This window comes from Chelonia mydas, chromosome 3 (genome assembly GCF_015237465.2).
Source record: "Chelonia mydas isolate rCheMyd1 chromosome 3, rCheMyd1.pri.v2, whole genome shotgun sequence".
NCBI lineage: Eukaryota > Metazoa > Chordata > Testudines > Cheloniidae > Chelonia > Chelonia mydas.
In genome coordinates, this window is record NC_057851.1 from 37515784 (window position 1) to 37529944 (window position 14161).

Here is a 14161-nt window from a genome sequence, read left to right on the forward strand (position 1 = left end):
TTCAAAATGCTAACTCCAATTTATTATTTTCCTTCGGATAACATAGTTCCCCATTTTAACACATTATCTGATAGTAACAGTTTCAGGGTATTATTTTAGATGCACAGAGAGTTGCAAACATCAGTAACACAGAACTAGAGGTAGTGAATGTGCTTGACATATTTTACAGCTACTGCAGGTCCACTTAATTCTTTTTCCTTTACACTTCTAAGATCAAAGGGTTTTGTTGAAACAACTTTCACAATAATAACTTGGCTTCTTTCCTTTACGTCATTTGCAGAGGTTTACATAGGCCTTGAGTTTACCATTATAATTAGAACAAATGGCCAAACTGGCCCCACACATGTAATAGCTTAGCAGTTGTTCTACTTAGTTGGCTTGGGGATGGCTGCACATTGCATTACTGGTGACGATTATCTTTGAGGTGTCTGTGAGTTAGCGAATGAAGCCTAATGTTCGTGTGATAAAACTTCTGATCACAGAACAGAATGAATTATGTCCTTGACTCCTCCTAGAACATGCATAATTTGAGACGCATACTTCCCACTGTATATGAACCAAAGTACCTCTCATAGCCCTGCATTTCCAGTTCTGATCTGAAGAGGTTTTTTTCATTTTACTGATCCTCATAGACATCCACTAAAAACTGGGCAAGAGCTAAAGGTGTGCTGCCTGGCAACAGATGTATGTGTAATTTCAGCTAAATCTTTTCTCCTAAGTCTCTTCTCTTTTACACCAGTGTAATTCCACTGCACCAGATCCTGTTGTTGGTGCAAAGCTGCCAAAAAGCTGGTGGCACTGATCCCTGAGTACTCCCCCTGCCTGGGGAGTGGTGTAGAACCCAAGTGGTATAGAACCATCACAGCAGATCTTGTGCCAGCCCTCCTCCAGACCTGTGACACACAGGATGTGTCTGGGAGAAGGTGTTAAGACCCCCTGCGCCTCAGCAATCCTCAGCTATTGGCACAACTTATGGAGGTGATTGCCAGCCTGGGGAAAAGCAGAATTGCCCTGAGGCTGCTCTATTTTAGGTCAGAGATGAGCTCTGTGCCTGCATCGGGGGTGGGGCATAAAGGTGGCTTGCGACCACTCCCATTCTGAGATGCATCAAATGTAGCTAACACACAGCCCAGAATCTGGGACCTAGACTTAAACAGATTTACTGTTGATTCTCTTCTCTTGTGCTACTGATTCACACTGATGAAAGTGAGAGAAGAATTAGGACCTGTAGTTTTTTGAGTTCACTTTGCCACTGCTATGCACCCAAGGAACATGCAATCCAAAGGGTAGAGGAAGGTAAAGTATTTGTTCTTCTTCCAAAGATGAGAAAGCAGAGTCAATCTTAAAAATCTTTAGCAAAAAAGGATACACGAGAAATAGCAGTAGCCTTGTAGCAGCTCGCAGCAGTGTGGCGTGTATCATACCAATGAACAGGGGGTGCAAATACAGGTCTGCAATACTTTTGATTCACAAATAAAGCATGATGACAAAGGAAATCGACATGACTGGATTTCACATGAGCGCCTGTATATTTTCCAGCATCTGTGGGGACAAATGTTTTCTTTTTAAACTATTTATTTATTTAGGAAGTTTTAACAGGTTTACAAATCCCTGCCATGTAAATAGCAGAGACAAAACAATCATTACAGCAGTGAGATTTTGTTTAGAGAAACATACAGTAATATAAACATCAGATGGCTCTCTAACAGGGTATTATAGTACAAAGTGTTTCTGATGACTTTAGTAAATTGCGTGAAGTCTCCGCAGGTTTGTTTCCTTTCACATCACTCTTAATTTAAAGCAACATTATTTTCTTCAATTAAATCATTTGAATTCTAAAGATTTTATTTTTGTATAAAGGAGCGGAGTGAGTTCAATTGTTAAGATACTGGATACGTAGGACAACTGGAGATAAAGGACCCAATTCTGCAAACACTTCCATGTGTCTTAATTTTTTTTTTTAAATCTATGTATGTATTTAGGAAGTTTTAACAGGTTTACAAATAATTGCCATGTAAATATCAAAGACAAAATGCTGATCATTACAACAGAGAACTTTTGTTTAGAAAAACATACAGTGATATAACCATCAGCTCTCTCTATTTAATAGGTATTATCATATTGCACTCCCCACAATGTGTTATTTATTTATGGTGATTTTATTAAATTGAGTGCTTAATTTTAAATGTACATACAGTAACTTTAAACACATGTATCTTTGCGGGATCAGGGTCTAAGTTTGAATGCTCATTTTCATTCAGAGCGTGGTGAGAGAGAAAAATCCTTTTGTACTTTGTAGCAATGTGCTTGGTGAGCCAAGATAGGTACATGATGCCTTTTGTAGAGTATATTTTCAAGACCTCTGTGGCTCTGATTGCACTATTAAGGCAAAGGTCCACACTGGCAGTAGTGCAGAGACATCCCACTCCAAAGAAAGGCCCAGGAAGCTGGTCACAGCCCTTTCCCCATTGCCTCCCCACAAGGTGCAAGCAGGGAGCATTCTCTATGCTCAGACAAGTGCATAGACTGCAATTGTACCCATCACATGTGCTAGACAAGTAGGAGGGAAAAGTCTTCTTGTAGTTCAGGGGACAGTGGATGGAGCAGCAGGCTGCCTGAGTTCCATTTCCAGTTCTGACACTGACCTAGCAAGTCATTTTTCTTCTTAATTCTTCCATTTTCCCATGTGGTAAATGGGGATCCTGATACTTACCTTCCTTGGTAAAGTGCTTTGAGATCTACTGATAAAAAATGCTATTTAAGTGCATAAATGTTATTGTTGTGGTCCCCTCCTTTCGTTCGCACACCAGGCAAGAGTATAAGCTGGCACGGCAGCCCGGATTTGTAAAGGTATTTACAACCTCAGTATTGCAATGCCTAACCGATTTAGGAGCCGACATCTCATTATAAAAACTGGTTTTGGCCTTTAATAGCCTAAATGTCAATAGGATTTTGGCTTCCAACTGTCTAAATCCCTTTGAAAATGAGATTTAGGTTCCTAAATCAGTTAGGTGTTGTAATGCTGAGCACAGCAATACCTAAATACCTTTACAGATCTGGGCCTATGAGTATGCATGAGAAATATGTTGGAGTAGGCAACACAGGGCATTTTCACTAACACACATTTGCCTATACCCTTTATAGGCATGTAAATAGAGTTTGTTGGGGAATCTGTTTTGGTTCTTCAGCTAAAGGCTGCAGAAATATAATATTGTGGGCATTTTTCAAACTGATTCTAAAAGACTGACAGCCTATCTACCAGGTAATGTTAATGCTCCATTTACCATCTACAAAATCATTTCCAGTTTTATATCTATCACATAAGTGTTATGACCCCGCTGTCAGTGTTAAAGCAAGAGACCCATATTTTCTATTGTGTGTCATTTCTAGTCGTATGAAATAAACAGCAGTTAGATGGTCCTTTTTCTGTCAGTTTTCTTGTGTTGATCCTTTCATATGATAGGATTTTCAACTTAGTAAAAACGCAGTTGAACTCATAATCCCATTCCAGAAAATAGTGAGCACTGAGCTGTGTAAGCATTACTATAATACAGAAGGCATTAGTAGCAGACATCTGTCAGTAAACAAAACTGCAGGCAAGGTGAGCTATTCTGCCTTTACTCTTGCTATATGAATTTGATACTGAATCAGTAGCTGGTTCATTAAAATTCAGGGGTACCAGTTTGTGTCATAAGTGCCAAATTACAATTGAATTTGTTAAGAATGTCAAAACACTGCTATTCTACAGGCAACATTCATCTACTGAATACCATTCCTCCATGTTATCTAGATGGCAGTAGATAAAGCCTTTCCCTAAAAACTCTCTTTAATATTTTGTTGATCATGATCTTTTTCCCATGGTTGTACGTTTCATTTTGCACATGGGAGTATTTCTTCCCTTCTCTGCACAAAGTGATAACGTTCCAAAGAGTTTTTAAAAGTTTAATTAAAAAAAAAAAAGTTTTCATTATGTATGCTAGAGATGGCTGAGTGGTCAGCAAGGGATGACTAAATTCAGGGGTGTCATTGTGCAAGCTACACATCAGTAAATCGGTGTAAGTGGGTGTGACAGCAAGTATAATTGACATACCAAAGGCGTGTGTGGATGAGGTTGTAGCAGGAAAAGCACTGAACAGGAAGCCGTTACATCTTGTTACGCCCATTAGTTGGCTACATTTGCTGTTACAATCCTGCCCTTGCAGTATGTAAATTTCAGTGGTTTCCATACCTGATCCTGGATGCATAATTGACACCAGAGTTTCTCAACCAAGGTCTGAGGCCCCCTGGGGGGCTGCAAGCAAGTTTCAGGGGACCACCAAAATAAATCAGACTGCAGGGCCAGCATTAAGAGTCGCTGGCACCCAGGAAAGAAAGCTAGACCCCGAGCCCCACTGTGTGGGGCTGAAACTGAAGCTCAAACTCTGCCTCATGGGGATGAAGCCAAAGCCCAAACAACTTAGCTTCATGGGGCCCCCTGGGGCTACCCCATAACTCCAGCCCTGGCTTTTAATCTACTGGATATGCAGAAAAACATTTCTTGTGGCACAGGCGGGCCGTGGAGGTTTTATAGCGGGGGGGGGGGGGGGGCTGCAAAAGAAAAAGGTTGAGAATCCCTGACTTAAACCATCATTTATGTCACCTCTGAATTTGGCTGGGAAAAGCTCTTTCCCATCTTACTTATCTATGGGCTGTATTATGCCATCAATTTAAGGCGGAATTCCTCATTGATTTTCTTTCAGTGAGGAGTTCTACTTAAATATCTGATGGCAAGTTATGGCATTATGTAACTATTTATATAATATTGTACCTGATTTTGAACTGTGCATTGCCCAGGGCTGTGCAAAGCCCTGTCTTTATCTTCACTTTAAATCTCAACTGGAGACAAGTAATTACCAAGCAAATGTCAATGAAACCATCTACTACAAAGGCTTTAAGAAACTGACCAAACAAAGCCAGGATTAGGAAACGTTTAACAGTTCTTACCACTCTTTGCCCATTTGTCTTTGTTGCAGTACTTATTTACTCCAAATATCCTTAAAGATAATAATTTCCGTAGCTGCACCACCCAAGGATCTTTTGTTTGTGATCGGATTTTCTCATTTAGTCGATCTAAGTTCAAAGAATTATAAAGATGAAATTGATTGGTATGTGAAAAAAGAACAGCACCGCTCTCATTAACACGTCACCACAAAGGCCAGCTAATACCATTAACACTTCACCACAAAGGCCAGCTAAACCAATAGCTATACTAAAAGGATTAGTAGTGTTTTTAAAGAGTACATTTTCTAAGAGAACCCAAACTATATACAGAAGTATAGTGAAGCCATTTTAAATACCAGCTAGAACAATATATACCATAGAATATATCTCTGTTATATAATATATAATAAATTATATAGTCTATATGATCACCTAAATGGTAGTTTTCGATATGCAAGGAATCCAGGATCAGACTCTAAATTTGTTAAAGGAAAAGGCTGTCATTGAACTAAGGGTAAAATGCCATAGAAAATAGACTGCATGGAAAGCTACATTAATTTATATTCACTGGATCAGACTAACATGCAGTGCATTAAAGAGCAGAATCCTCTTAAGTCTAAAATAGTAAGTCAAAAAGAAAAATACTGATGTAACAAGATTATTTAACACATTTCTACATTTGCTAAATAGCTACACCAGTAACACTTTCCATTGATTCTAATGTACTCTTATTCTGGTTCAGCAGCACTTTATTCCATGAATACTTCTATTGACTCCAGTGGGGCTACAGGTGGAGTAAGGCTATTGGAATCTGTCCCATAGTGTTGTCTATCATAGATCTCAAAGCACTTTACAATCGTGGTAAGAGTTGTTATCTTTATTAGACGGATGCAGAAACTGAGGTTCAGAGCTACTGAGGCCAAAATTTTCAAACGTATCCATTCATTTTGAATGCCTCAACTTTGGGAGCCCAGCTTGTGAAACTATGCACGCCAAAATGTAGAATGTCTCATGCTCACACAGCTAGTTCATGGCACTGTCAAGAACCACAGTTCCTTGACTCTCAGGGCTTCTTTTCTCACAGGTTTTGTACGACTTTAAGTATCTGGGTTTAAAAACAGATATAATTAAAGCACTACAGTGCCTGAGTGGGAACACAGCTATACCGGTATAAAGGTGTTTATAGTGGTATAGTTTACTCCTGTAAATATTCGGACAGAAATAAACTATACTGATATAAGCACCACATGCAAACTGACATCCAAGAAACCTATGGTTCACTCTCTGGCTGCAGCAGGGAAGGGGAAGGCCGGATACTGTGGCATTCCAAGCGTTAATTTCTGAGAGCGAACTAAGGCCCCAAGGCCAGCTGGATTACAGGTGTTCCCCCTCTTGAACTTATCTCATGAGGTGGCTAATAAAGAAAAGGCCTTTCTGCAAGCAGGGGGAAAGAGGTGCAGAGTAGGCGATGACTGATGGAGACAGAATTGTCAGAGGGAAGAGACTGTTATATTTAATGTCAATAGTGAGAATGTAAGGATAAAAAAATATAACTAGGAATAAAACAGTGATTGTGCTACCCATGAAGTAACTACAAACACAAGTAACCAAGTAACTACAAAAACAAACTGCTCAGGTGTGGTGTCTGCTATTGGTGTGGTGTCTGGCACACGAATCAATGGACCAACTGGTCAAGCCCTTACTCTTATGAATAGCCCCATTGATTTCAGTGATCAGGCCCCGTGTGTGTGTGTGTGTGTGTGTGTGTGTGTGTGTGTGTATGCACGTGCGCACACATTTTTGCTTGTAACTGTCAAAGAATGAAGATGTGGTCTTCTCTGAATAATTCCATTGGGAACCTCTAAGGACTCTGTTATCTGAAACAACACATGTACGGTGGGTTCTCGGAGTTCAGTGAAGACTGTCATAAGATACACCCACACATGCTGTGTTTTCTCATAGAGATATGATTGTTATCTTTTGTTGTTGTTCTCTTAATCTAAAATACAGTACAGTACAGGGCATTCAGACTGAGAGCGTCTGTTTGTTCTTTATTCATGGGACAATATAACATGTCGTCATCACAAAGATTATAAAATGGGAGCTGAACTTTCAAGAATCATGCTCTTTTCTCCAAGCTACTGGGCTCTCTTTCAATGGCCGTAGTTTCCCAATAGTCTTGTGAAAAGTGTGAGATCCTTAAAAGCTTCTCCACCTCCCTTTTTTCCTAGATATTCCAATAAAAATTATCAGATTATCTACTGCTTGGTAGGTGTGATGAGATGGACAACTGTAGCAGGTTAGGAAGAGGTTAATAGTCTATCCTGGACACGCACTGAATCAGGCTCCATTCTGCAACACCTTCCAGCAATACCAAGCCTCGAGAACTTCCACTTGGAGTGAAATACAAGGGAGCAGGCTTTCGAATTGGGCTACCTTGGAAGAACCTAGGCAGCGGGTTGAGTTGAATCTTGTGGTGCTTAGGGACGTTCTATAGACATTCATAGCTGCTTGACGTTCTATAGACATTCCAGCAATTTCTCCATCACACTTTTTACTAGCAGAAAGTAAGGTCATTATGGGATAGAGTGTGAGCTTGCCACAAGCCCTGGCCATGGGCCAGCGGTTAGTTATACTGCCCCACGCAAAGACTGGGAAGCAGAAAATGATAGAGACAACATCTCCTTCCTGGTTTCCCCTCCTGAAAGGGGAATGTACCCTGTGCCAGCAATGTCCCACCAAGGCTGCACCTACTCCTTATCCCTTTCTGCACAGTCCCCGTCCACATGAACAGCCTCCGCAGGGGCCACGTGCTGCCGTTTGCACAGCTAACTGCAGTAACGGGTGTGCAGAGCGGTAATGGAGTATTCCATGAGCGGGTGCACAGGCAAGACACAATCTGGCACTAATTACAGCTGGATATATGCATTTATCAAAGGGGTTCAAACCATGCTACTTTAAAGCTCTTCAGTGCACATTGCAGACTTGTGACTGAGGCACAAAGCTAATATTTTCCCCTTTCTGTTTAAATGCCAGGTTTGAGAGACTTAAGATTAAGTGCATAGCCCTTATTAAGAAAGATCTAGTTTAGGGTTTGTGCTTGACATCATAATATCCTTAAGTGGTCATTGTACAAGGCCATGAGATATTATGTCTACTGGTTGTGTTCCAGTGAGTGCGGCAGGATTAACTCAAAGCAAGCATTGTTCAAAAGTTGTGGTCAGCATGTTCTGCTAAAATGTGTTGCTTTAATATAGTTAAGCAATTAACCAATTAAACCTGGGTGATATATTTGACATTTAAAACTGAACTACATCAGGGTTTTCTCCCTTTCACCCTGATCTCCTTCCAAACTGCATCCATGGAATGCCTAATTTTTCTTGACAGAAGTGTGTCACTTCTTTAGATTTGGTGGGAAGTTGTGATGAGGACACTATTAACCCCATGGGTTGTTATAGAGCCTGACATACTTGTGTTTATTGATCAGAGATCCTATGGCCACAGTCTGCTTGATAAACAGGAGAAAGGCTGAATTTCAGATGCTGGATTTTAAATCTCACACAATTGCAAGGAAATATTTGAGCCTTCCTACAGTTAAAATGAGTTTTCCAAAATCATAAGTATTTAAACTAGATCTGTCCTCAAGAGTGGATAATCGAAGGACGTTACAAAATAGTGCTAAAAATATACAAACAAATGGGTATATGGAGAAAGGATTTTGCAGCTGTATAGCCCCAGCAGAAGCTCCTGGAGGCATGGTCCTTCTAGGAACAGAGATATAGCACAGCTGCTATACTACCCTTGAGATACATGCAGCTGCACACATCAGACTGGTTGAACTCCTGGGTCATGAAGTCCAGTCCCCTGCCATTGCAGGCAACCCTGTCATATAATCCCATTCATAAACTCATCAAGATTCATCTTAAATCCAGTTAGGTTGTCCCCCCTTCCCACTCCACCACCTTTCCCCACACACCTCCACACACTGGAAGTCTGTTCCAGGGCCTCCATTGTTTTACACACACACACACACACACACACACACACACACACACACACACACACACACACACACACACACACACACAGTGTGTGGAACCAGCTCTGCTGGGCAGCATGGAATTTGAGATTGGAGCCCTGGTCCTGTCCCTCCAGTTCCTCTCTGCCATCTCTAGGAAGTTTGAGCCAACAGCAGTGCTGATCAGAAGTAGTTCTTCTTGGTCCTTGCAGTGCGAAGATTGCCATTGTAAGAGGCCTCTCTTTAGGGAGTACGAAGGGAAGGGGATGCTTTCCATGCCTGTCTTCCCCAGTCACAATCTCGCCCAGAAAGGGGAAAATATTAGCTTTGTGCCTCAGTCACAAGTCTGCAATGTGCACTGAAGAGCTTTAAAGTAGCATGGTTTGAACCCCTTTGATAAATGCATATATCCAGGCATGATATACATACATTTTTCTTCAGAATCCATACTATTGGTTGTGCTTATTACAAAATGAAAAAAAGTCAGTTTTAGCCCAAATACTGGCTCTCTGTAATGTGGCAGGTTGATCTTCAGCAGCACAATTATTAGAAATTATATTTAGAGTGCCTTCTTTTAACTGTCATTAACGACTGAAATCTCACTGGAGGTAAACCTGGACATTCTAGCTTCAGCAGAAAATCATATTTTTTACTAGAGTGCAAGATTCTCCCAGGAGAAAGGGAACTGCCCACAGCCCTGGAGTTGAGACTCAGAGGTGGCGGCCAGGCGGAGTGGCACAGAACACAAGTGACTGCTCTATATTGCAGTGGCAGCTGCCAGCTGTTCTCAGTGGGTGAGCAGAAGTGACATCTGTTGCCCTGCTGAAAACAACTGGGAGGCACAAAAAGCACCGGCTGAATCCCAGCTGGGAGGCCCTGGGTGGCAGGAGAGTGGAAAGGGTCTGACAAATGGCTCTCATCAGGCCACAATTAGCACAGGTGGGATAGGGGAGGGTGTGTCTTTTCATTCCATTAAGGTCCTGGCAAAAGAAAAAAGGGAGAGAGACAGCTGCGTAAGAGGGGAAAGAATAGTTGTGTGTGAGAGGGAGGAGGCAGAAAAAAGGAAGGGAATGGAAAAGAAGGACAATGGAGGAATGTGATCTGACTGGGATAAAATCACTGGGTGCTGACGAAATCATCACAGCATCCTACAATCTCAGGGCTTGTCTACATGAGAAAACTGGCCAGCATAGCTATAGCGGAATAAGCTAATCTCCAGAATTAAACTCACTTTCATTCCAGAATAGAGTTTCCACATAGGGAGTTATTCTGATATAGCTACTGCAGAATAGTTTTCCCCCCTGTATATTCCTCTGTAAATATACGGGTCAATGTCCCCATGTAGACAAGCCCTCATTGTCTCCCCCTGGGTGCTGTCGCATGGTTTCATCGGTGTAGTTGCATTGGCAATAAGCCAATTTCCCCACCGGAATCAGAACTACGGGTGTCCTGGAGATTATTACCTCAACACATGCAAGTATGAAAATAGGATTAATATACATGTCTTGCAGTGTGGGAAGAAAGTGGTGTCAGCCACAACGCTAGCGGGCCCATTCTCCCTTCTCACTTGGTTTAATTTGCCTCCTTTTTCCATGCTGAATCTCAAAGAAAGAACTATGATAAATAGTGGTCATGGGGCAGGTTCCGAAAACATACTGTACACGCCAGATTGGGAATCAGCTTCTAGCACATGTTTCAATTAGATAATCAACACCAGCCATCAGGAGAGAAATTTGGTTTGATTATAAAGATAAAAACGGAGCCTGGTTTAAGAGAAAATGAGAAGCAGATTCACCCCTGTGCAAAGGCTTTCACAGGCTTAGGTACCACTTAATCCCCATTTGGAAAGATAAATCAGATTTATGTGATTCATAGACCTTGTCCTTGCCATAGGGGTGAATTTCACCTACACAGTGAAATCCGTTGCTACCAGAAATAGGAGGACAAAAACTGATCACAAAGCTTAGCAGCTGCCACTATACCATATGGGCCACGGGAGAGGGGGAGACCTTATTTTACCCATTTCAGGGGAAATTAAATATAAGATGATATAAATGTTAATAAAAAAATGTTATCTGCTCCCTGCTGTGTTTCATCTGGGGAAGAGGAGATAAAATTCTTGTTTGCCATATGCTACTGTGTGAAAAATTAAAAGTTGATTTTAACAATCGTTCAATAGCATTGATAGCCCTAATTCAATCACACAATGCATTAAAAAGATATTAGAGCAACATATTACAGCTCATGCAATCTCAACCTGTCAAAGGAACACTATAGAAGGAACACGGCTGACATTAGTAAGTCAGAAATGGAACACGCCTCTTTGGTTTAATGTAGCTGTTTGCAAAGTCAAAAATAGAAATGTTTAAATAATACAGTATTTTCCAGACAAAAAGGACTCCCAGGCAATCCCATGACAGACCGGTTTGTACACACTGTGGGGACAGACAGTTTTAAGTATGTAAGGGGTTATTTAAAAGAAAAGTTAATTAGAAATCTATTTAAATTATTAAATACCTGCTGCGTGTCCCTATAAAAGGCACCACAATGCACCCATGTATTTGTATTGCTTGACTGCTTGCATATTCCCACCCACAGCATAGCTAGATCACTGATGAGTTTTCTTTGTTTTTTGTTTTGGACTGGATATATCTATTAAGTGACCAGACTTGCGTGGTGCTGAGTGCCCTCATCTCCCATTGAAGCCAGTGCTATGTAAGGTACTTACCACCTTCCAGCTTTGAGCCATAGATCACACAGCAGAGTTCAATTCTGAGATGAAAAGCTAGGAATAGAACACACTGCAATTTCACCCACTAGCCCCTCTCTTCTCACCCCTGGCATGCTCATATAGATTAACGCAGTGACCCAGAAGGGCTAGGATGGGAAAAAAAGCTGTAGATCATTTTGGTCTTTCAGGTTACTCTGGCGTTTAACAAGTCTGTGCAAGTGTCGGATGAGTCACGAATGGCTCAGCAAATGCCGGCATTGCCGAACCAGATGAGAGAGCAGCCTCAAGCACTTGAAGGGAAACATTTGTGATGATTTACAATGTGCTCCTTGAGCCTTGCAGGGCCTTAGCCTTCAGGATTAGCATGGTGAAGAATTAGAGAAGGACTGGTATTAAAATCAATAGCTACCTGCATCTCTCCACCACTAACGACAAAGGACCTGACCGTGCAAGGGGCTGACTGCCTTTAACTCCCACTGACAGCAAGAAAGATGGAGGATTCTCAGCATATTGACATATCAGGCCCATTGTGTTCATTTATCCACTGCCTTTCCAGCTTCCTTCAGCAGAGTGTCATATTTCCATCTGGAAACCATGGCACCAGCCTGCTGATAGTGAAGCTATCGAAATTGCTCCTTAAAGTCTGGGTCATCAGGAAAAAACACTTGCTAAAGGTGCACAAAGCATAGGCACTAGAATGACCAGTCCAGAATCTTGTGGTGTTTCATGGCAATGTCGACTGGTGCCTTCTCATACTGGAGGGGCACCAGCTAAAGGGGAGGGCACATGACCATCCTTGTGTCTCCTCCCCATTCCACCTCCAGCTTGGGGCTCCCTCACTATTCCCACCCCCTCTCTGCCCCACGTTACCTGCAGGGAGGGGCTCCGTCCTCCCACTGCACCGGCTCTCCCCTTCCCTTGGCACATTCAGCTGCTCTCCCTGACAGCCAGGCCCTGGCAGGGAGCAGGATGGAGCCGCTCCCAGTCGCTGCTCTGTGCAGCATAGCCAGCTTCCTGGGAGAGAGCCCAGCTGGGGCGGGGCGGCAACCCGCTCCCTGCCTGGGCTCAGCTTCACTTCCGGAGACAGGGGCCAAACATGTCGGGAGCGGGGGGAAAGGAGGGGTTCCAGCTCACCTGGCCCGATGTCCCTGGAAGCCGAGCCTGGGCGGGGTGGGCAGCCTGACGCCTCAGCCAGGAGCTCTCTGCAGCGGGCAGCATCCCAGGCCGGAAGAGGCTTTGGTTCCAACCCATCCACTCCAGCTCTGGTCCAGGCCCTTCCACTCCCCACCCGATCTGGCTGCTGGGGGGTAACTTCATCCCATGTGCCCCCCCCGACACGTCGCTTCTCATAATGTGAAATGCAAATAATTAAAACATCCTCATCAATCACTTTTCTTCATACTACCCTTCAACCAACTCAAAGATTACAGCTGACCATCCAGTGTAAAATTACATATTCTCTCATGTGTGTTTGTGTGTTAATGATGGAAGTTTGAAATTCTCTGATTGTACAAAAAGTCACAGACACTGTTCCTAAAGAACAGAATTAAATAAATTAAAGATTTGTTTATGAAATTATAGGGAAAAATGCAATGTAACCATGCAAATGTGGTGAGGTTGCTTTGTTGGTGTTAGTAGTTGCACAGGGCTGGCCTTACCATGAGGCGACCTGAGGCTGCTGCCTCAGGTGCCAGACTGTGGGGGGGGGGCACCAATAGGACCCAGAGTGTAGACAATTGTGCCTGCTGCTGGTGCATATATATTCTCTCTGCTCTAGATGCACAGAGATGGGGGAGTGCTGTGCTGGAGGAAGGAGGGCACAAGAGACATAACAGGCAGGCAGGAGAAAAGGTGAGAGGGAATAACAGAAAGCAGCAGGAGCTGCAGGGAGAGAGAGGAGGAGGAGCCTCTTATGTACCTCTCTAGCACCCCAGGAGCCTGATTAATTGGACTGATTAACACCAGCTTCTCAGAGAGCTTCCTGTTTCCTACTGCTTTCCTGAACCCACTTGAGGAGAACAGGCAGTCAACTGAAGTAGTAGGAGCCAGTTAGGCCTTTAAGACGCTGATATCTTCCCTCACTCAGGCCCTGCTACCAGCCAGCTTATTTGTCCCTTTCAGCTGAGTGTTGAGAGCCACTATAGCTGGCACAGAACAGCAGTCATGAGTGAAAGAATAAAATGCCCCTCTGGGGCAGCATTCAAAAAAAGAAAGAAAGCAAAGGAAGCTTTTCTATCTAAGCAGGAAGGCGCTCTCCTGAGATACATAGACACAAATGTTCACAGTGAGCCTTCTGGCCCCTGTGAGGATGTGAGTGGTGAGGAGATGCCTGATCTTCCAATTAGTCAGCGTGCAGGTGACCTGGCAGCTACTGCAGCATCTATATCTCCATCTCAAATGGATGTAACCATGCACATTCCTGAAGAAACGTG

General features: G+C 42.8%; 1 long non-coding RNA gene across 1 annotated transcript in view; it reads right to left on the reverse strand.

The window, feature by feature from the left end:
* LOC114019711 overlaps positions 1-14161 on the reverse strand; it is a 26807-nt gene continuing 12646 nt past the window's right edge. The window contains exons 2-3 of the long non-coding RNA XR_006289397.1: positions 4984-5109; positions 1-1542 (exon numbers count right to left, since the gene is read on the reverse strand). This is a non-coding gene — a long non-coding RNA (uncharacterized LOC114019711). The remainder of the gene's footprint in view (positions 1543-4983; positions 5110-14161) is intronic.